This window comes from Vicugna pacos, chromosome 10 (genome assembly GCF_048564905.1).
Source record: "Vicugna pacos chromosome 10, VicPac4, whole genome shotgun sequence".
NCBI classification, from domain to species: Eukaryota; Metazoa; Chordata; class Mammalia; order Artiodactyla; family Camelidae; genus Vicugna; species Vicugna pacos.
The window spans coordinates 37961108-37975273 of NC_132996.1; positions in this window are offsets into that span (position 1 = coordinate 37961108).

Here is a 14166-nt window from a genome sequence, read left to right on the forward strand (position 1 = left end):
AAATATGGCACTCTGGATGCATATTGGGTTTGTCTAGTTCTAGTCCTTACATATTGGGAAAGGCTCTATTCCGTTTCCCTAGGACTTCCTGAGACGTGGGAATTCCAGTGCTAAAACCAGGGAAATCCCAGGCAAAACTGGGCGAGTTGATCACCCTACAAAGAGGCAGCACTCGAGAATGGATGTTATGGGCTGAATTATATCCCTCCAAAGTTCATTTGTGGAAGCCTTCACCACCAGTACCTTGCAATGTGACTGTATTTGGAGACAGAGCCTTTAAAGAGGTGATTAGGTTTAAATGAGGTCATCAGGGTGGGCCTCAATCCATTTCTACTGATGTCCTAATAAGAAGAGGAAATTTGGGCACAAAAGACACCAAGGACACACACACACAGAAAAGACCAGGTAAGGACATAGCACGAAGGTGGCCGTCTGCACGCCAAGGAGAGAGGCCTCAGAAGAAATCGGCCCTGCCGACACCTCAGTCTTGAATGTCTAGATTCTAGGACTTTGAGAAAATACATTTTTTTGTTCAAGCCACCCATCTGTGGTATTCTGTTATGATAGCCCAAGCGGTCCTAAAACGAGTCCCACATACCATTTTTCTAGATATTTGAAAGTTACATGTCAAGAAAACAAACTGATAATAAAATGTTTCTATCATGTCAAATATACCTTCATAAAGACCTGAAAGGCCACACAAAAGTTTAGAATTCTCAGGATTCTGTGCCACGCCTGGTTGGGTAGGGAAGAGCCTGCCTCTGGCCCCCAGCCTATGGCCTGGCCCCTTCTTGTCCCCACACCCGGTCTTGATCTTACACCATGAGCAGTCTTCCGAGTCCACGTGTGGAAACCTGGCTTTGACAACAACCCTCATGGACGGCCACCCCTTGACCACCCTTCAGGCCTACAGGTGTGCACATTGTGTACTGCCTCGGGGAGTACAGGCCACTCGCAGCCTAGAAGCACACTCAGAGTCAGCTGGGCTGGGAATTGTCGAGTCCTAGGTGCCCACACCGTAGCCTGCAAGGAGAGGACCCCTAGGCTCACACAGCCCCTCAGCCCATCAAATCCTTCTCCTTAAGTGGGGTGGCCTAGGTGGACCAGAGTGGAGCCCTGTCAAGGGTGGGTGTCAGGGCAGGGATCCCTGCTGCCCTGGTCTGAGGGCAGTACTTTCAGATCCATGTCCATGCTGTGACATTCCACCCCAGGCCAGAAATGGGAGAGTGCGCCCCCCAGGAGAAGAAGGAGCCAGTCCAGGGTAGGAGAGATTTAAATCCACACCATCTGGTTCCAGAGTCTGAGCTCTTAATGATTTTTCACTGCTTCTTACCCAGAGCAGTGGTCAGAGGAGATGGCCAGAGAGGGAGAGGTCAGCACAGCCAGAGCTGTAGGAAATGCATGGATGAATGGAGGTGGTTCCCTGGCAACCAGCACGCTGGGACACCCACAAGGAGGGGCACGCCTCAAGAATGTGAACTCAGGATTTGTCCTGCCTGTGAGATTTGAGCCCTCACTCATTAGAGCCATTTCCTTCTGATAACAAAAATAATAAATGCATTTTCCATGTACATTAAGGAAAGGAAAGTAAACACACATGAAAGAAAGCTTTTGCACACAAATCACAGTCATGGAATAGGATCGGCTTCAGTTTAGGAATAAATAAAGGGCAGAGGGGATGCGGCTAGTCCGAGGTGACAAAGCTTGAGATTTGACTCCAGCACCCACGTGCATTTTGATCGTGGCCCGTGGAGGCGGTCCACAGTGGCACTGACTTACGTCCATCCCTTTGGACAGGCATTTATTAAGAGTGTTTCTGTGCCAGGCGTTGATTAACTGCCAGGATGGAGCTGTGGACAAGATCCATCTCTGCTTGAGTGGCTCACGGGCCACAGGAGAAACGGGCAGGTGAACTATGAATGCGGCAGCTGAGAAGTGCCAGCAATAAGGAAATGCAGGGAGGACCCAGGGGATGGTCTGTGAAGACCACCCGGGGGGCTGACTCAACTTCATGGCTAAGTGGGAAGCGGCGGAGAACAGAGGGAGGAAGCTGCCGCACAGGGGTCACCAGGGTTCAGGAGAAGGAGACCTGAGACTGAGGGCAATCCTGACGCTGCTTGGAGCAGGGTGGGGTTGAGGGTGGGCTTGTTGGGCCTAGGAGAGTCTGCTTGATATAAGGGAAGGCCCACCCAGATTTTAATCCAGGAAATGGCCAGATCAGAGACGCACCGTGATCTGTATCAAGTACCTCTCATTTTGTGCTGAAGTGGCCTTTCTCTGTGTCTGCTCCCCTCCCCTGTCTTTGAGTTCCTTGAGGACTGAGTTTTATTATAGCCCCAGTGCCTTCCAGTGTCTGGCATTCATTTATTAAATGAATGAATGAAGGAACGAACTCTGCTACCCGGTTGCATTCTCCTGTTTTGGCTCCCCTTTCTTTCCTGTGCTGTTTCTGATTTTAGTTAAGGATTGAATGTGGGCTCTGCACACAGGCCCTGAGGCTGTGAGTCTGTGTGTGTATGTTTTACATCAGCCAAACCAAATAAACAAACACATGGCAGAACCCCAGGCGTGCTGCTCCTACACTTGGCACAGCCGGCTGGCACGTGGCTGCCCCTCCCCAGCCACCCCAGCTCCTCCCTCCAGAGTCAGGATGCTGCCTAGAGACTTGGCCATGGATTTGGGAAGCCCCCTCCCGTGTCCGGCGGCAGCAGGACTCCAAGTGCACATTGATACGCTGCTCCTACCTAGAGGGAATTTGAAATTACAGCCCCTAAGACAATAAGGTCCCACTGGCAGGATGGCGGCCACAGTACCAAGGAGAGGACAGGGCTCTGAACTCCTGTCCCCAACGGGGCTTTCTGGCTCTTCTGTACTCATTCCAATTGGACTAAATGCCCATCCCCTACTGACTGGCCCCATAACCCCTAGAATTTCCTTCTGGGGAGGTGCCATGCCCTTCAAGAGTCCCAGATCAAATTCAGTGCTCTCAGTACCACGCTCACTCCCTGAGATCTTCTTGCATCTCCTCCAAACTAGTAAATGACTGCTCTATTTCCACAGAACTCAGGTCAGAAATTGGGAGCTAATTCTAGACTTCCTTCTCCTTACTTCACAGCCAGACATTGAGTATTTGACCACCAAGCTGCTTCAGAAATCCCTCTCCTTTCCACCCACTAGAACTGCTGTCCCAGTTCATGTCCTCTTCATCTCTGTGTGGGCTTGTACAACCACCTCCTACTGATCTCTGTGCCTCCAGTTCCTTACTGCAATCCCTTCTCCTTTCCGGACACCACATCAATCTTTCTAAATGACTGATTTGATTCAGTCACTCCTACCAAAAAACAAAGACAAAAAATAAACAAAATACGTTACGTGGTCCCTACAACAGAAATTGTGTGTGCATTGTTCTTCAATCTCCATTTTTCTCTAGTGATAACAACCCCCACATTTTAGGTGGCCACTCATTTAGGACTACATTTCCTGAACTTCTTTAGAGGTGTGGTCACTTGTCTCAGGTCTGACCATTGAGACTTACCTAGAAATGGAGTGTGCAACTTTGGCAGTGTCCTTAAAGGGAAGTAATGTGCTCCTCATCATCCTTTCTTTCTTTCTGCAGGATGGAACACAGATGTGATGGGTGGAGCTGCAGCAACCATCCTAGGCCATAAAATGACCTTGGCAATGGAGGTCATGCCTGGTAAGAGAAAAATATACCATGGATCATCACACAAATCCTGCCTTTTTCTTCCAAACTTTCACATGAAAAAGAAACTTCTATCCTGATTAAGCCACTGCTATTTCAGGGTTTTCTGACACTTCAGCTGATCCCAATTCTAATGAATTATCACTTACAGCAGGGTTCTGGAACACAAATGCCACCAGGAGCCAGGTAGGAATCATGACTTAGTGATACCTTCAGGAGCAGGAGACTAGGAATTGATTTGTTTATTCATTAATTTTTATTTCTTTAGTCAGTCAGTTTTTCATTTCACAAGTATTCATAAAGCCCCATTATGTGCTAGGCACTCTTAGGAACCAAGGAGGCAAAGATAAATCAGATTTGGTCCCTTCTTAGAGGAGATCCAGTGTGGTTGGGGAAGACATTTTAAATAGATAACTATAGCAAAGTATTATGGAGATTGTAACAGCCAATGTACAAACAGAGGCAGAAACACACACACACAAAAAAATGAAGTCAATTCTAAATAAAGATCTGAAAACATAAACTTCAAAGAGAAGGTAACTCCCTCCCAAAAGATGAGTGAGGGAGGGAATTCTAGATGGACAAAGATTAGGAGGATTCTATTATTCCCTGCTGTTGTAATTCCCTTCCCTTCCAGGGAATTGCAAACAATTTGGTAGAATAGAGCCCAGTTGGGCTCCACACAGGAGGCAATGGGGAGGAGCATCAATACTGCATAAGGAACTCTAGGATCTGCTCCCGGTTTGTTCTGTAGCCTGTTTTCTCACTGAGCCCCTTACAGGATTTGACAATAATGGAGAATCCTAGTGCCTCACCAACAGCACCACACTGTAGAAGACTTGATGTTTGGGGACTGCAGGCAATGCGTCTAAAGATCTGACACATAGTATGTGCTTGACCAGTTTTGGTGTAATCAGAAAAATCTTCCTGAGGGTTTTTGTCTCTCTGCTACTCCCCTGCTCCAATACCCCAACTTAGAAGTTCTGGAGGTTTGGGGGACATTAAAAATAAGTAACAAACCAGTATGGCACAGGACTGACTGATCAGATCAGAAAATCGGTATAAACAATCCATTTGGCACTATCTGCGTGGACCCAATGCACATCAGCCCTGCCTGGAGGAAGCTCTTTAAAATAACAGTATAAAAGTGACTTAGCTGCATTTTTTTATGAGCACTAAAAGAGAATATCCAAAGCAGGAATTATAAAGAGCACAAGGCACATAGGTGATGACCTCTCACTCATTTTCCCTTTGTAATTTTTGCTGCTTAATTTTGGCCGAGGCATCCCTACTGTGACTTCACCCTAGTTCAGTAGAGTCAGTTACCAGGGGCTGGACGGAGTCAGTTGGAACCCTGAGCAGCTCAAGCCGTCTCCAGGGCTCCAGGGCTTCCCTAAGGTGCTCAGAGCCCAGCTCCCTGCACAGCGGTCCCTTTCACTCTTCGAACAAAGCAGGGATTCCTGCTGCAGACTTGGCATGACCCTTCCTCTTCCCCTTTCCTTCTTTTACAATTTTTTGTGCTCCAAAGGGTCCTAAAGATAACCACGGGGAACACATACCTGACATAGTTCCCTCTCTGAAGAGCTTTCCTCATGGGAAAACTCTCCTCAACGAATGCTTTAAGAGAATAGAAAAGAACTAGCCTGGGCTGCATTCGTCAGCCGATAAGGACCTTGGAAATAACTCCTCCAGCTGCTCATTTCTAAAAGTGGAAAGCTGAGACCCAGAAAACAGGAGTGGCATTGCCTAAAAACACACAGAGCACTTTAACACAATTCTTCAGCAGTTTGAAGTATATGGACCTCCCAGTCCTTTTCTCTGCCTACACCTTGTAAACACATTCTAAACAGATGGGAGAGTGATCCACCGCAGTTAACCCCAGGCACACACATAGTCCCCATCGTAAGGGGATGATTCCAGACACAGCCCTCTGGGAGCCTCTTTGGTCCAAGCATGTTAGGGGACCTGAGTGGCTCTGGAAAGCCACGTGGATGGAGGGCCTGAGGTGGGGGGTCAGAGAGCAGAGAGCAGCAGGGAGCCTGGGTGAGGGGGGGCGGGGTTGCTGGCCTTCTTCTCCCTGGTCTGCAAGCTTTGAACCTCTTGGGCCCAGCAGGTGGGCAGCAGGGTTGGGGGCATTAGCATTTGTTTTCCCACTTTGATCTTTTGTCTTTTAAGTGTAATGGAAGATCTGTTGGGAGGAGTCTGACTAGGATGGAGAGACTGTGGCTTCAATACTGTGAAACCCTTCTCTTCTCAAAGCCCACTGCCTGCCTCATTGCATCCCCACAAATCATTTTCTTGCCCTTCCTGCCTCTCAGTTTTCCTCATCTACAAATTGGGAGGGTTGGACTCGTCCAGTGATTTTCAGACTTCAACTTCTGGCAGCAGAACCTCACCATTTCCCCCTCCATTCATACCTGGAAACCCAATACTCAAAGCAATGCACTGCCACTCTACCTGAAGCTCCAAGTGGGGATCTCTGTCTATTTGGATAACCTTGAGGCCTCCTTCCTGAGGACTGCAGACCCCCAAGTCCAGCGAGAAGCGCTGAGAACACAGTTTGAAAATCTCAGGATTGGATGACCTTTAAGTCCCCTTCCTGTTCCCATTTATAATTCTACAGCTAAGCCCTAGGAATCAGGGTAGCAGGGGCCGGGGGGTGGGAACTCTAGTCCAATTATATAAATGAACTGACTGAAAGTCATAAGTGGCACCTGATTGGCCAAAATTGTGGGGCCACTGTGCCTCTTTCTGTCAAGTCTTGCTCCCTCTTATGCCTCTGTCTGGAGACCATGCATGTGCTCAGGCCAAAGAGAAATACTTAGAGTTCCCCACATGTGACACTTTCATTCCTCTATGCCTATCTAGATACTCTTCCTTCTCAGAATGTGATTCACAGTCTTGTCAGACTATTGCATGGGCACATTTGTTCTTAAACTGGGCTCAATGGCACCTCTTCTTGAAGGGTGTCCCAAATCCCGCACCCTTGGCTTTGTGCATGCATAATTCTCTGGCCCTGCCTCTGCCGTAGTACGTTTCAGTCACTGCTGATTTATCCCTGTGACTCCTCCACTAGAGGGCCATATATCTGATTTCTATTTTATGGACTTTTCAAAGTATCTTGCACATAGTAGATATTCAAAAATACGTAGTGAATGAATGGATGAAAGAATGAAGGGCATTGGTGGGATTGACTGAGGTGCTGACTTTCCATCACCACAGCTTCAATATCGCAGCAATCATGGAGCAATTTCCATCTTCCTCTCTTTGGTACTGCCTGATATCTTCCTCCACAATATTTTCTAACATTCAGCTCCAAGGAGCAAGGGCAATTTAAAGGCAAGGCTGTCCTCAGCCTGCTTAATACAACCAACCTTATCTGCTAAGGATAGATTGGTGTGTTCAAAACTCCAAACCCACAGGGCAATGTTCCCCCAAGGAAGTCAGTCAGCACAGGTTGTAAGGGAAGAAAGAAACTTTCAGCTGTTGGCCCTCTCCTGTACGATAGATGCTTTATGCAAGTAGGAGAACCAAGCACTCCACCCTTTTTATCCCTTTAGTCCTGCCTCCTACTACTCTCCACATCCCCATCTGGGAGGGAGCTGTTTTCTTGGCACTTTGATACATCACAATATTGCTAACCAGATGACCCCTATTTTGGAAGTCTGTAGTCTCATGTAAGCTTCTCTGAAAATTATGAGATGGGAAGGAAGAGGGGCTTTGCCTTCAGAGATCACTTGTAGCTGCAGCAGCGAGTGTCCAGGGCCTGCAGCATGGTGGAAGTGTCCAGAAGTTCCCAGGTGTCCTGAGGCAGTGGCCCCAGCAGTGGTGTTGTAAGCCAGCCATTCCCAGGCAGAGTCTGGGCTGTACTGGCCCTCTCTTCCCTCCACTTGAGCCTCCTTGCTCTGTATCCTCCTCATTTAAAATACGAGCTACTTGGTATGGTCTAATAAGTCCCTTTTGTGCCTACATTAAAAAAGTAAATGGACTTTGCCAATTTAGACTCAAGGAGTAGCAACTCAGAACAGAACTTGTAGATTGGAGCACAGTGGATAAAGCCCAGACCCTTCAGAGATGGGATGAGAGAGAAGGAGGAAGGGAGACTAAGGTGGAGGGGAGATCTGGGGGGCTCCATTCTAGGTGAACTTGGTAGAACGAGAAGAGGATCTAAGTGTACCATCTTCTACGTCCCCAGTGGCTAAGGTATGGACTGAGTGCTCATGCCTTTCAGATGCCAGAGGACAAAGAACCAGCTTTGAGTTTCCTCGTGCTGTTCTCACAGCAGGGCTCAGAAGCATGCCCCCACAGTCTAACACTACCCAGAGCACAAAAGGCCTTTCCCCAATGGCCTCTTGCCATCTGGCTGTGTTCTGGAGGCCAGGGCCTTTGGCCAGAAGTGAGGGGCAGGCACAGGGCTGGAGGAAGGGTTATGTTCTGGTATTGGAAGAGTAGTAACCCCATGCCTCTTTGGGGTGATAGGGTGTCTACCACTGAGAAGTCTAGTGGAAAGAGACAGGAAGAGGACCTGTGTACAGAAACTTGGTGGAGAGGCTGGTGTTGGGGTGGAAGACATTTTCTTCTACCCTTCTAGGTTCTTCTGGCTGGTCTAAGAATTAAATTGACATGAGGCAGATTAATGGGAGAACATTAAACAAAAGTTTAATAACATGTACACATGGAAGAGAACCAGGAGAATCGAGTAACTCACCAAAACTGCTGAAGCCCTCCCTCATTACCTTCAGTACCATCTTCAGGCAAAGACAAAAAGAGGATGTTGGGGGTAGTGGTTTGGGGCTTCAGAGGAGAGGAAGGCAATTCTCATGGAGATGGAAAAGCAAATGTTTGGCAAGTAAATGTTTGCTGGGCCTTGCAGAGACAATGGGACACAGAGTGTCTCTGGGGCCTGCTGAATGTCCCCCACTGCACGTAGCCCATAGTTTTTGCAGATATCTCTGGCGATAGCTCTTTTCTGAGAATAGAAAAATTCCCTCTATCTAAATTCATTTAGGCCGTTAGCTGGGCAGGTCAAAGTTTTATCCTGAGTCTTTTGGGCCTTGATAATTTTCAGATTGAAATAAACTGCATGCTAAAGAGATATTTGGGGGCGGCAAGTTTTGCTCCCCTACACTGGTGAATTTTCCTAAGCCTCTTTCACCCCACGACAGTCCGGAGAGTTCAGATCCTAGAAAGCACTGAGCTTGTACCATGTGCCAAGCACAGTGCTATGCTCTGGCGCATCAGCCATGAACAAGGACATCCCAGTCCTCGAGGGTCTAGAGAGCAGGTGTACTGCCACAGCGGGTGCCTGGGGCCTGCGTCTCTCCTTGCCAGAACACTGATGGAATTCTGGGTCAAAAGTGACCAAGAGGGAATCTCCTGTTCCCTTCATTCTTTTATCCTCGTCCTCTGTTGTCCATTCACTTGGTCGTGTTTTTGTCTGCAAGCTGGAACTGTTTGCTGTGTGTTCTCAGTCTTCGATCTGAAATTGCTCAAGCTTTCTCCGCCTTCATCATTTTACTGACTTCATCAGCTGTGCTTACACTGCTCAGTGGTATTTACGTTGCTTGAGCCTCTTCTGTCCTTGTTTGCCATGGAACCGGCACATGAAAATGCAACTCCAACACAATGGAAATAGACTATTGTTCTCTTCAGTAATGTCGTCCACTAATAACTGGGGCAAGGGAGGATTCAGTTAAGTGAAATAATATATAAATTGTATTAAGATTGTGTCAGGCACATAGGAGGCACTCAATGTATGTTAACCATTATTGTTAGAAATTTGTGTCTTTCAAACTGACCATTACCTGGAAGGAGTCCATTATTCAGAAGTCCTTCTTGGCTCTCATTATCAAATAGCCCCTTGACCACAGCAGCCAGGGTTTTAGGCCACCTGCTTCCTGCTGCTGTTGGTTTCCCTGCTTAGCGGTTTCACTCCCACCTCCCAGCAGGTCACATCTGTTCTTCACTCATCACCCCACCCTGACCTTGAACTGTCAGTGCAGGCAGAGAAATGTTCATTCCCTATTACTTTTTAACCACACATTGAGGAGGTGAAGCTGTTTATTTATTCAACAAATATTGTGAGCCCTTACTCTGTGCTGGGAGCTGTGCTGGGTGCTGAGGCTACAGAGATGAATGAATGAGAGCCCCTGTCCCTCAGCAACTCCAACATGTAAACAAAGTGGAACATGTTAACTATATCCAGGAATGAACAAAGAGTCCTTTGTGTTAGGGCAAGGGTTCCTGGACACTCCCATTCAAATGGAATTATCCCACCTAAAAAGAGGAACCAGCAACAGCTCCCCATTTTCTCCAGAATCAAAACAGAAGTTGATGGTACCTATGGCACGTTAGAGAGTTTTTAAACAACTGTTAACTCACTTCCCTCACCACTCCTATGGGAAGGAGCTTTTTCCCCCCATTCATGTTGGGTATGGCCACATGACCTGCTTTGGTAGAAGTGACAGTGTTTAAGTTCTAAGCCCAAGCTTTGAGAAGTATCCTTTATTTCTAACTGCTCCTCTGAGAGCTTTCAACCTCCTCCATGAGAACACCCCCCTCCATAACTTCTACCCTTTACCCTGGGCCCACAGTGAAATACTGGGTACAGACCAGGACTTGTCCCCAAGCCAGAATCAGAGTCATTGCAGTGACCAGAAATGCTTCTGCAAGAAATCAACGCTCATTTTGTTATGATCTGTGATTCTGTACTTGTTTGTTACACAGCAAAACTGACTACTACTATCTTCAAGAGCCAGTGTTCAATATGACTACACCCACCCTCTCTGGCCTCCTCTCCCTGTAACATTAACAACTCCCCTGTTTCCAAGCCCACAGCATGAGGAATTCCCTCTACCTGGACTTGTCTTCTTCACCTCCTTATCATTCAGGCTGGGATCAAATTTTCACCTTTTTTATGATACCCTCCTTAATCCCACCTCCAAAAGAAAAATAAATAAATGTGATAATAATATCACTAATGATAAATTGCTAATTCATTTAGTCAGTATTGATTGGGTGCCTACTCCAGGCAGATCCGTTTTCTGCTCCCTGTGTGCTGCCAAGCTTTTTACCCAAAACCATCTCAGACCCTCACCTCTTGCATTGCTATTGGCCATTTAGGAGGCCTGTTCTGTCACAAGCTGCCCCTCTTCCGGGGCAGAGGCTGTCTCTTTCATCTCTACGTCTGCGTGTGAGGACAAGCACAAAGTAAATGTCAGTTGAATTCAATCACTCTACAAGCAGCAGTTGACAGCATACGTGGCCAGTTCCCTAGCCGAGAAAGAGGCCAGCAGGACCCACAGCTGGGGCTGATGCTGCTCCCACCTGCAGGCCTGGGCTTGCTGGGCTCCCAGCCAAATCTGACCAGGGCAGGAAGTCCTTAAGCATCTTCAGAATCTAGTCCAACGGGGCTTAGTGCTGATTCACTCTGTTTATTGGCCTCATGTGTGAGTCACTTCCCCAGCACTGAGTTCAGGATTCCACTGGCTGCATTGGCCTGACCTGGAAAGTGGTCTGTGTTATCCCCAAGCTTCTGGGCTGCCTCCCTTGCCCTTCCCATCAGCACCTCCACAAAACTCAGGTTCTGAGCTGGGCCTTCTCGCTAGGGGCTACTTGTATAGGACTGGCCTGTTTGGTCCCATGTTCTGTTGGCTTCACCAGTCTCTCGGTTCCTGTAAGGAGGGATCCAGCATTGTTTTTACCAGTCCTTTCTCTTGTTACTGCAGTTCTGCCCCTGGTAGCCAGCTGGTGTCTGGGGCCTGCTCCCAGGTGGCAGTCAGCTCTGACTTTGTGCAAGTGAGCATAAAATACCCACTAGGATTTGGTGACTACAGCTACTCCTAAACACTCAGATCTTTGCAGACAGGGACTTCATTCCACAATACAGATAGGGCCTGTCTTATACATGCCACTGAAATAATATTGAATAAATAAATGGAAGGATAAATGCACAGCCTCAGAGTTCACCTTCCAAAGGATGAGAGAACCAGAGCAAACAGCGTATTTGAGATTTCAGACTGAAACCTCATTTTCATTTTTCTCATATTCTCCACTCTTTCTAATCAGCACCTCTGGCTGAGCCTGACAGTTCCCATCTCAGCCTAAGCCCTCTTCCATCACACTGCCCCTGCTTCCTAGTCTCCAGCTATTTTCCTGCCTCCACTATTTTGGCCAGTCCCTTCTGCCACAAGGCTTGTGTGGAATCATCTGCCAATGGTGAGGCATGTCCCAGTCTGGTGATTTCTGGGACCCTAGTCCTTGGGTCCTGCCTTTACTGGCAGCCCTCGGTAAGATACCCCGGCCATTTACACTGTGTCTCCTGAGCTCTCCTCTGTACCCCCTGCCCTTCCCTAAACCGTGATGCTGGGCTGGTTGAGGGGAGGGGACTGAGTGAGGCTTTGGTGTAGCTCAGCATGTCCCCATAGCTCTCTAATGTCCTAGTGAGCAGCCCTGCCTTATTGCTGACTCCTGAGATGGGTCACAGAAAGGGAGAAAGCCCAGAAGTCCTTCCCCCTGCCTGGGTTGCAGGTCTCTGTCCTCACAAGACCCTGAAGCAAATGATTCTGCTAAGAACCCTCCATACAAGATTCTGCCCCATCTAGGGAGGGTGAGAAGCCTTTAGACCATCCCCTACATCAAACAAGAAGGAGACCCCTTTGGAGGGAGTGCAGAACTTCAGACATGGGACCTGTGAGGGCTTCAGAGGAACAGCAAGGGGCAGACAGCACAGGGAGCATTTCTCTTTTGCTCGAGCAACAGTTCAGCTTTCTCAGCTACACCCAGATCCAGTCAGCTGAGGACTCCCCAGCTCAGGTTGCTCCCCAGGGTTGGAAGAATGCCCCTAGGAAACACAGTCCTGGAAGGGGAGAGGGCAGCCTGCGCTATGCTGAATCACACAAACTCAGAAGCTTGGAACTGGTGGGGTCAGAGATGCGTTGCAAACCAGCCGGTCCTCTACAAGTCCTCTGACAAAAGGCTGTCCTGTTTCGGAATACTGCAGGCAACAGGGCCCTCAGTACCTCACAAAGCCACACACATCTTCTTCACACATTATATTCTCCTTCAAATTGAGCTGGAAACCTGCCTCCATGTGAGATCAAGTGTCAGACTCTCGGCTTTTCCATGTGAGCTCCCGTGATGCCCCAGCTTTGGGAACATTTAATAATCCCCCAGTTTACTACACTCTTCTAAAGTGGCCAGAATTCTATTTCTCTTTAAATGTCCCTCTGGGGCTAAGAAGAGCATCTGGGAAGAAGATAACGTTGTGAGTTGGGTCACTGAAACAACCTGATGTCTTCCAGGCCTTTATTTATAGCCTGGCCCTAAAGAAAAGCATCACCCTAGGCTTCCTTTGCTGGTTCCCTCCCACTGTGGGTCAGGGTGGGACGTGTGGCAGCTGAGGGCAGCCCCCTCCCCTCAGCCCCCTCCCCCCGGCTCCACGCCTGTGCACACACTTCTCATCCCTCACACCCCTTGCCACTGGGGCTGCCTTTTTTTACATGCAAATTTCACATAAAATCCTTCAAACGAAAACAGGTACTTTTCATTTTGCTCTCACAAACAGACACTTTCTAAATATTTAGACATCTGTATATAATGCCCTTAAACTGTTTGTTCTGAAGCATAAATAGGTATCTCTGTGTTTGAGTTAGTGTCTGATATGTTTCTCATTTAAGGAGAAAACATAAAAAATAATTGGAATAACTGCAGCCAGGAACAATGCTTACACAGCATGTCAGTGTCTTTTATCGTGTCTTAAAGTAAAAGCTTCAGTTGTAGGAGTCTTTTTCCTTCTCGTCAACCAGAAGCACACCTCTTGCTTTTAACCCTTCACGGAACTCAGATGCCTCAAGCAAGGGGGGGCAGCAAAAGACTGTTGTTTAGGGCCTGATTTGCTACCTAGTTGCATTCACGGTGCTTGGGGCAGTGTACTGATTCCTCAGGCCTTCTCCTCAACTGTTCATTGAGGGGAGCAAATTCCCATTTTACTTTTAAGGAGGGAAAAGTCCAGCCCCTTCCCCAGCCCATAATTGCTCTTCAAGGAGCAGATGAAATGAGGAAGAAAGGCTCCAGCACTTAGATCTGCCCTTCTGAGGTCTCTCCTGGCGTCGACCAGAAGGCTCTGTGATTGTCCATCCATCTCTGAGACTGGGTAGGGAAGGGCAGGTCAGAGGGGGAGGAATTAGGGAGCTCGTTTGGATAGAGGTCTAAGTTATTTTCTCCAACCAGCTTTATACTATTTTTTAATTTTTTAAAATTGAAGCATAGTTGATTTACAATGTTTTTTTTTATTACTTTTTAATTTATTTTTTAATTTTGGGGGGAGAGGTAATTGGGTTTATTTATTTATTTTAAGGGAGAGACTGGGGATTGAACCCTCCAGCTTTATATTAATTTTTGAAAACCGCACCTCTCTGATTCTAGTTGCTTTCTTGAATAAGATGACCTCCAGTATGTAGCGA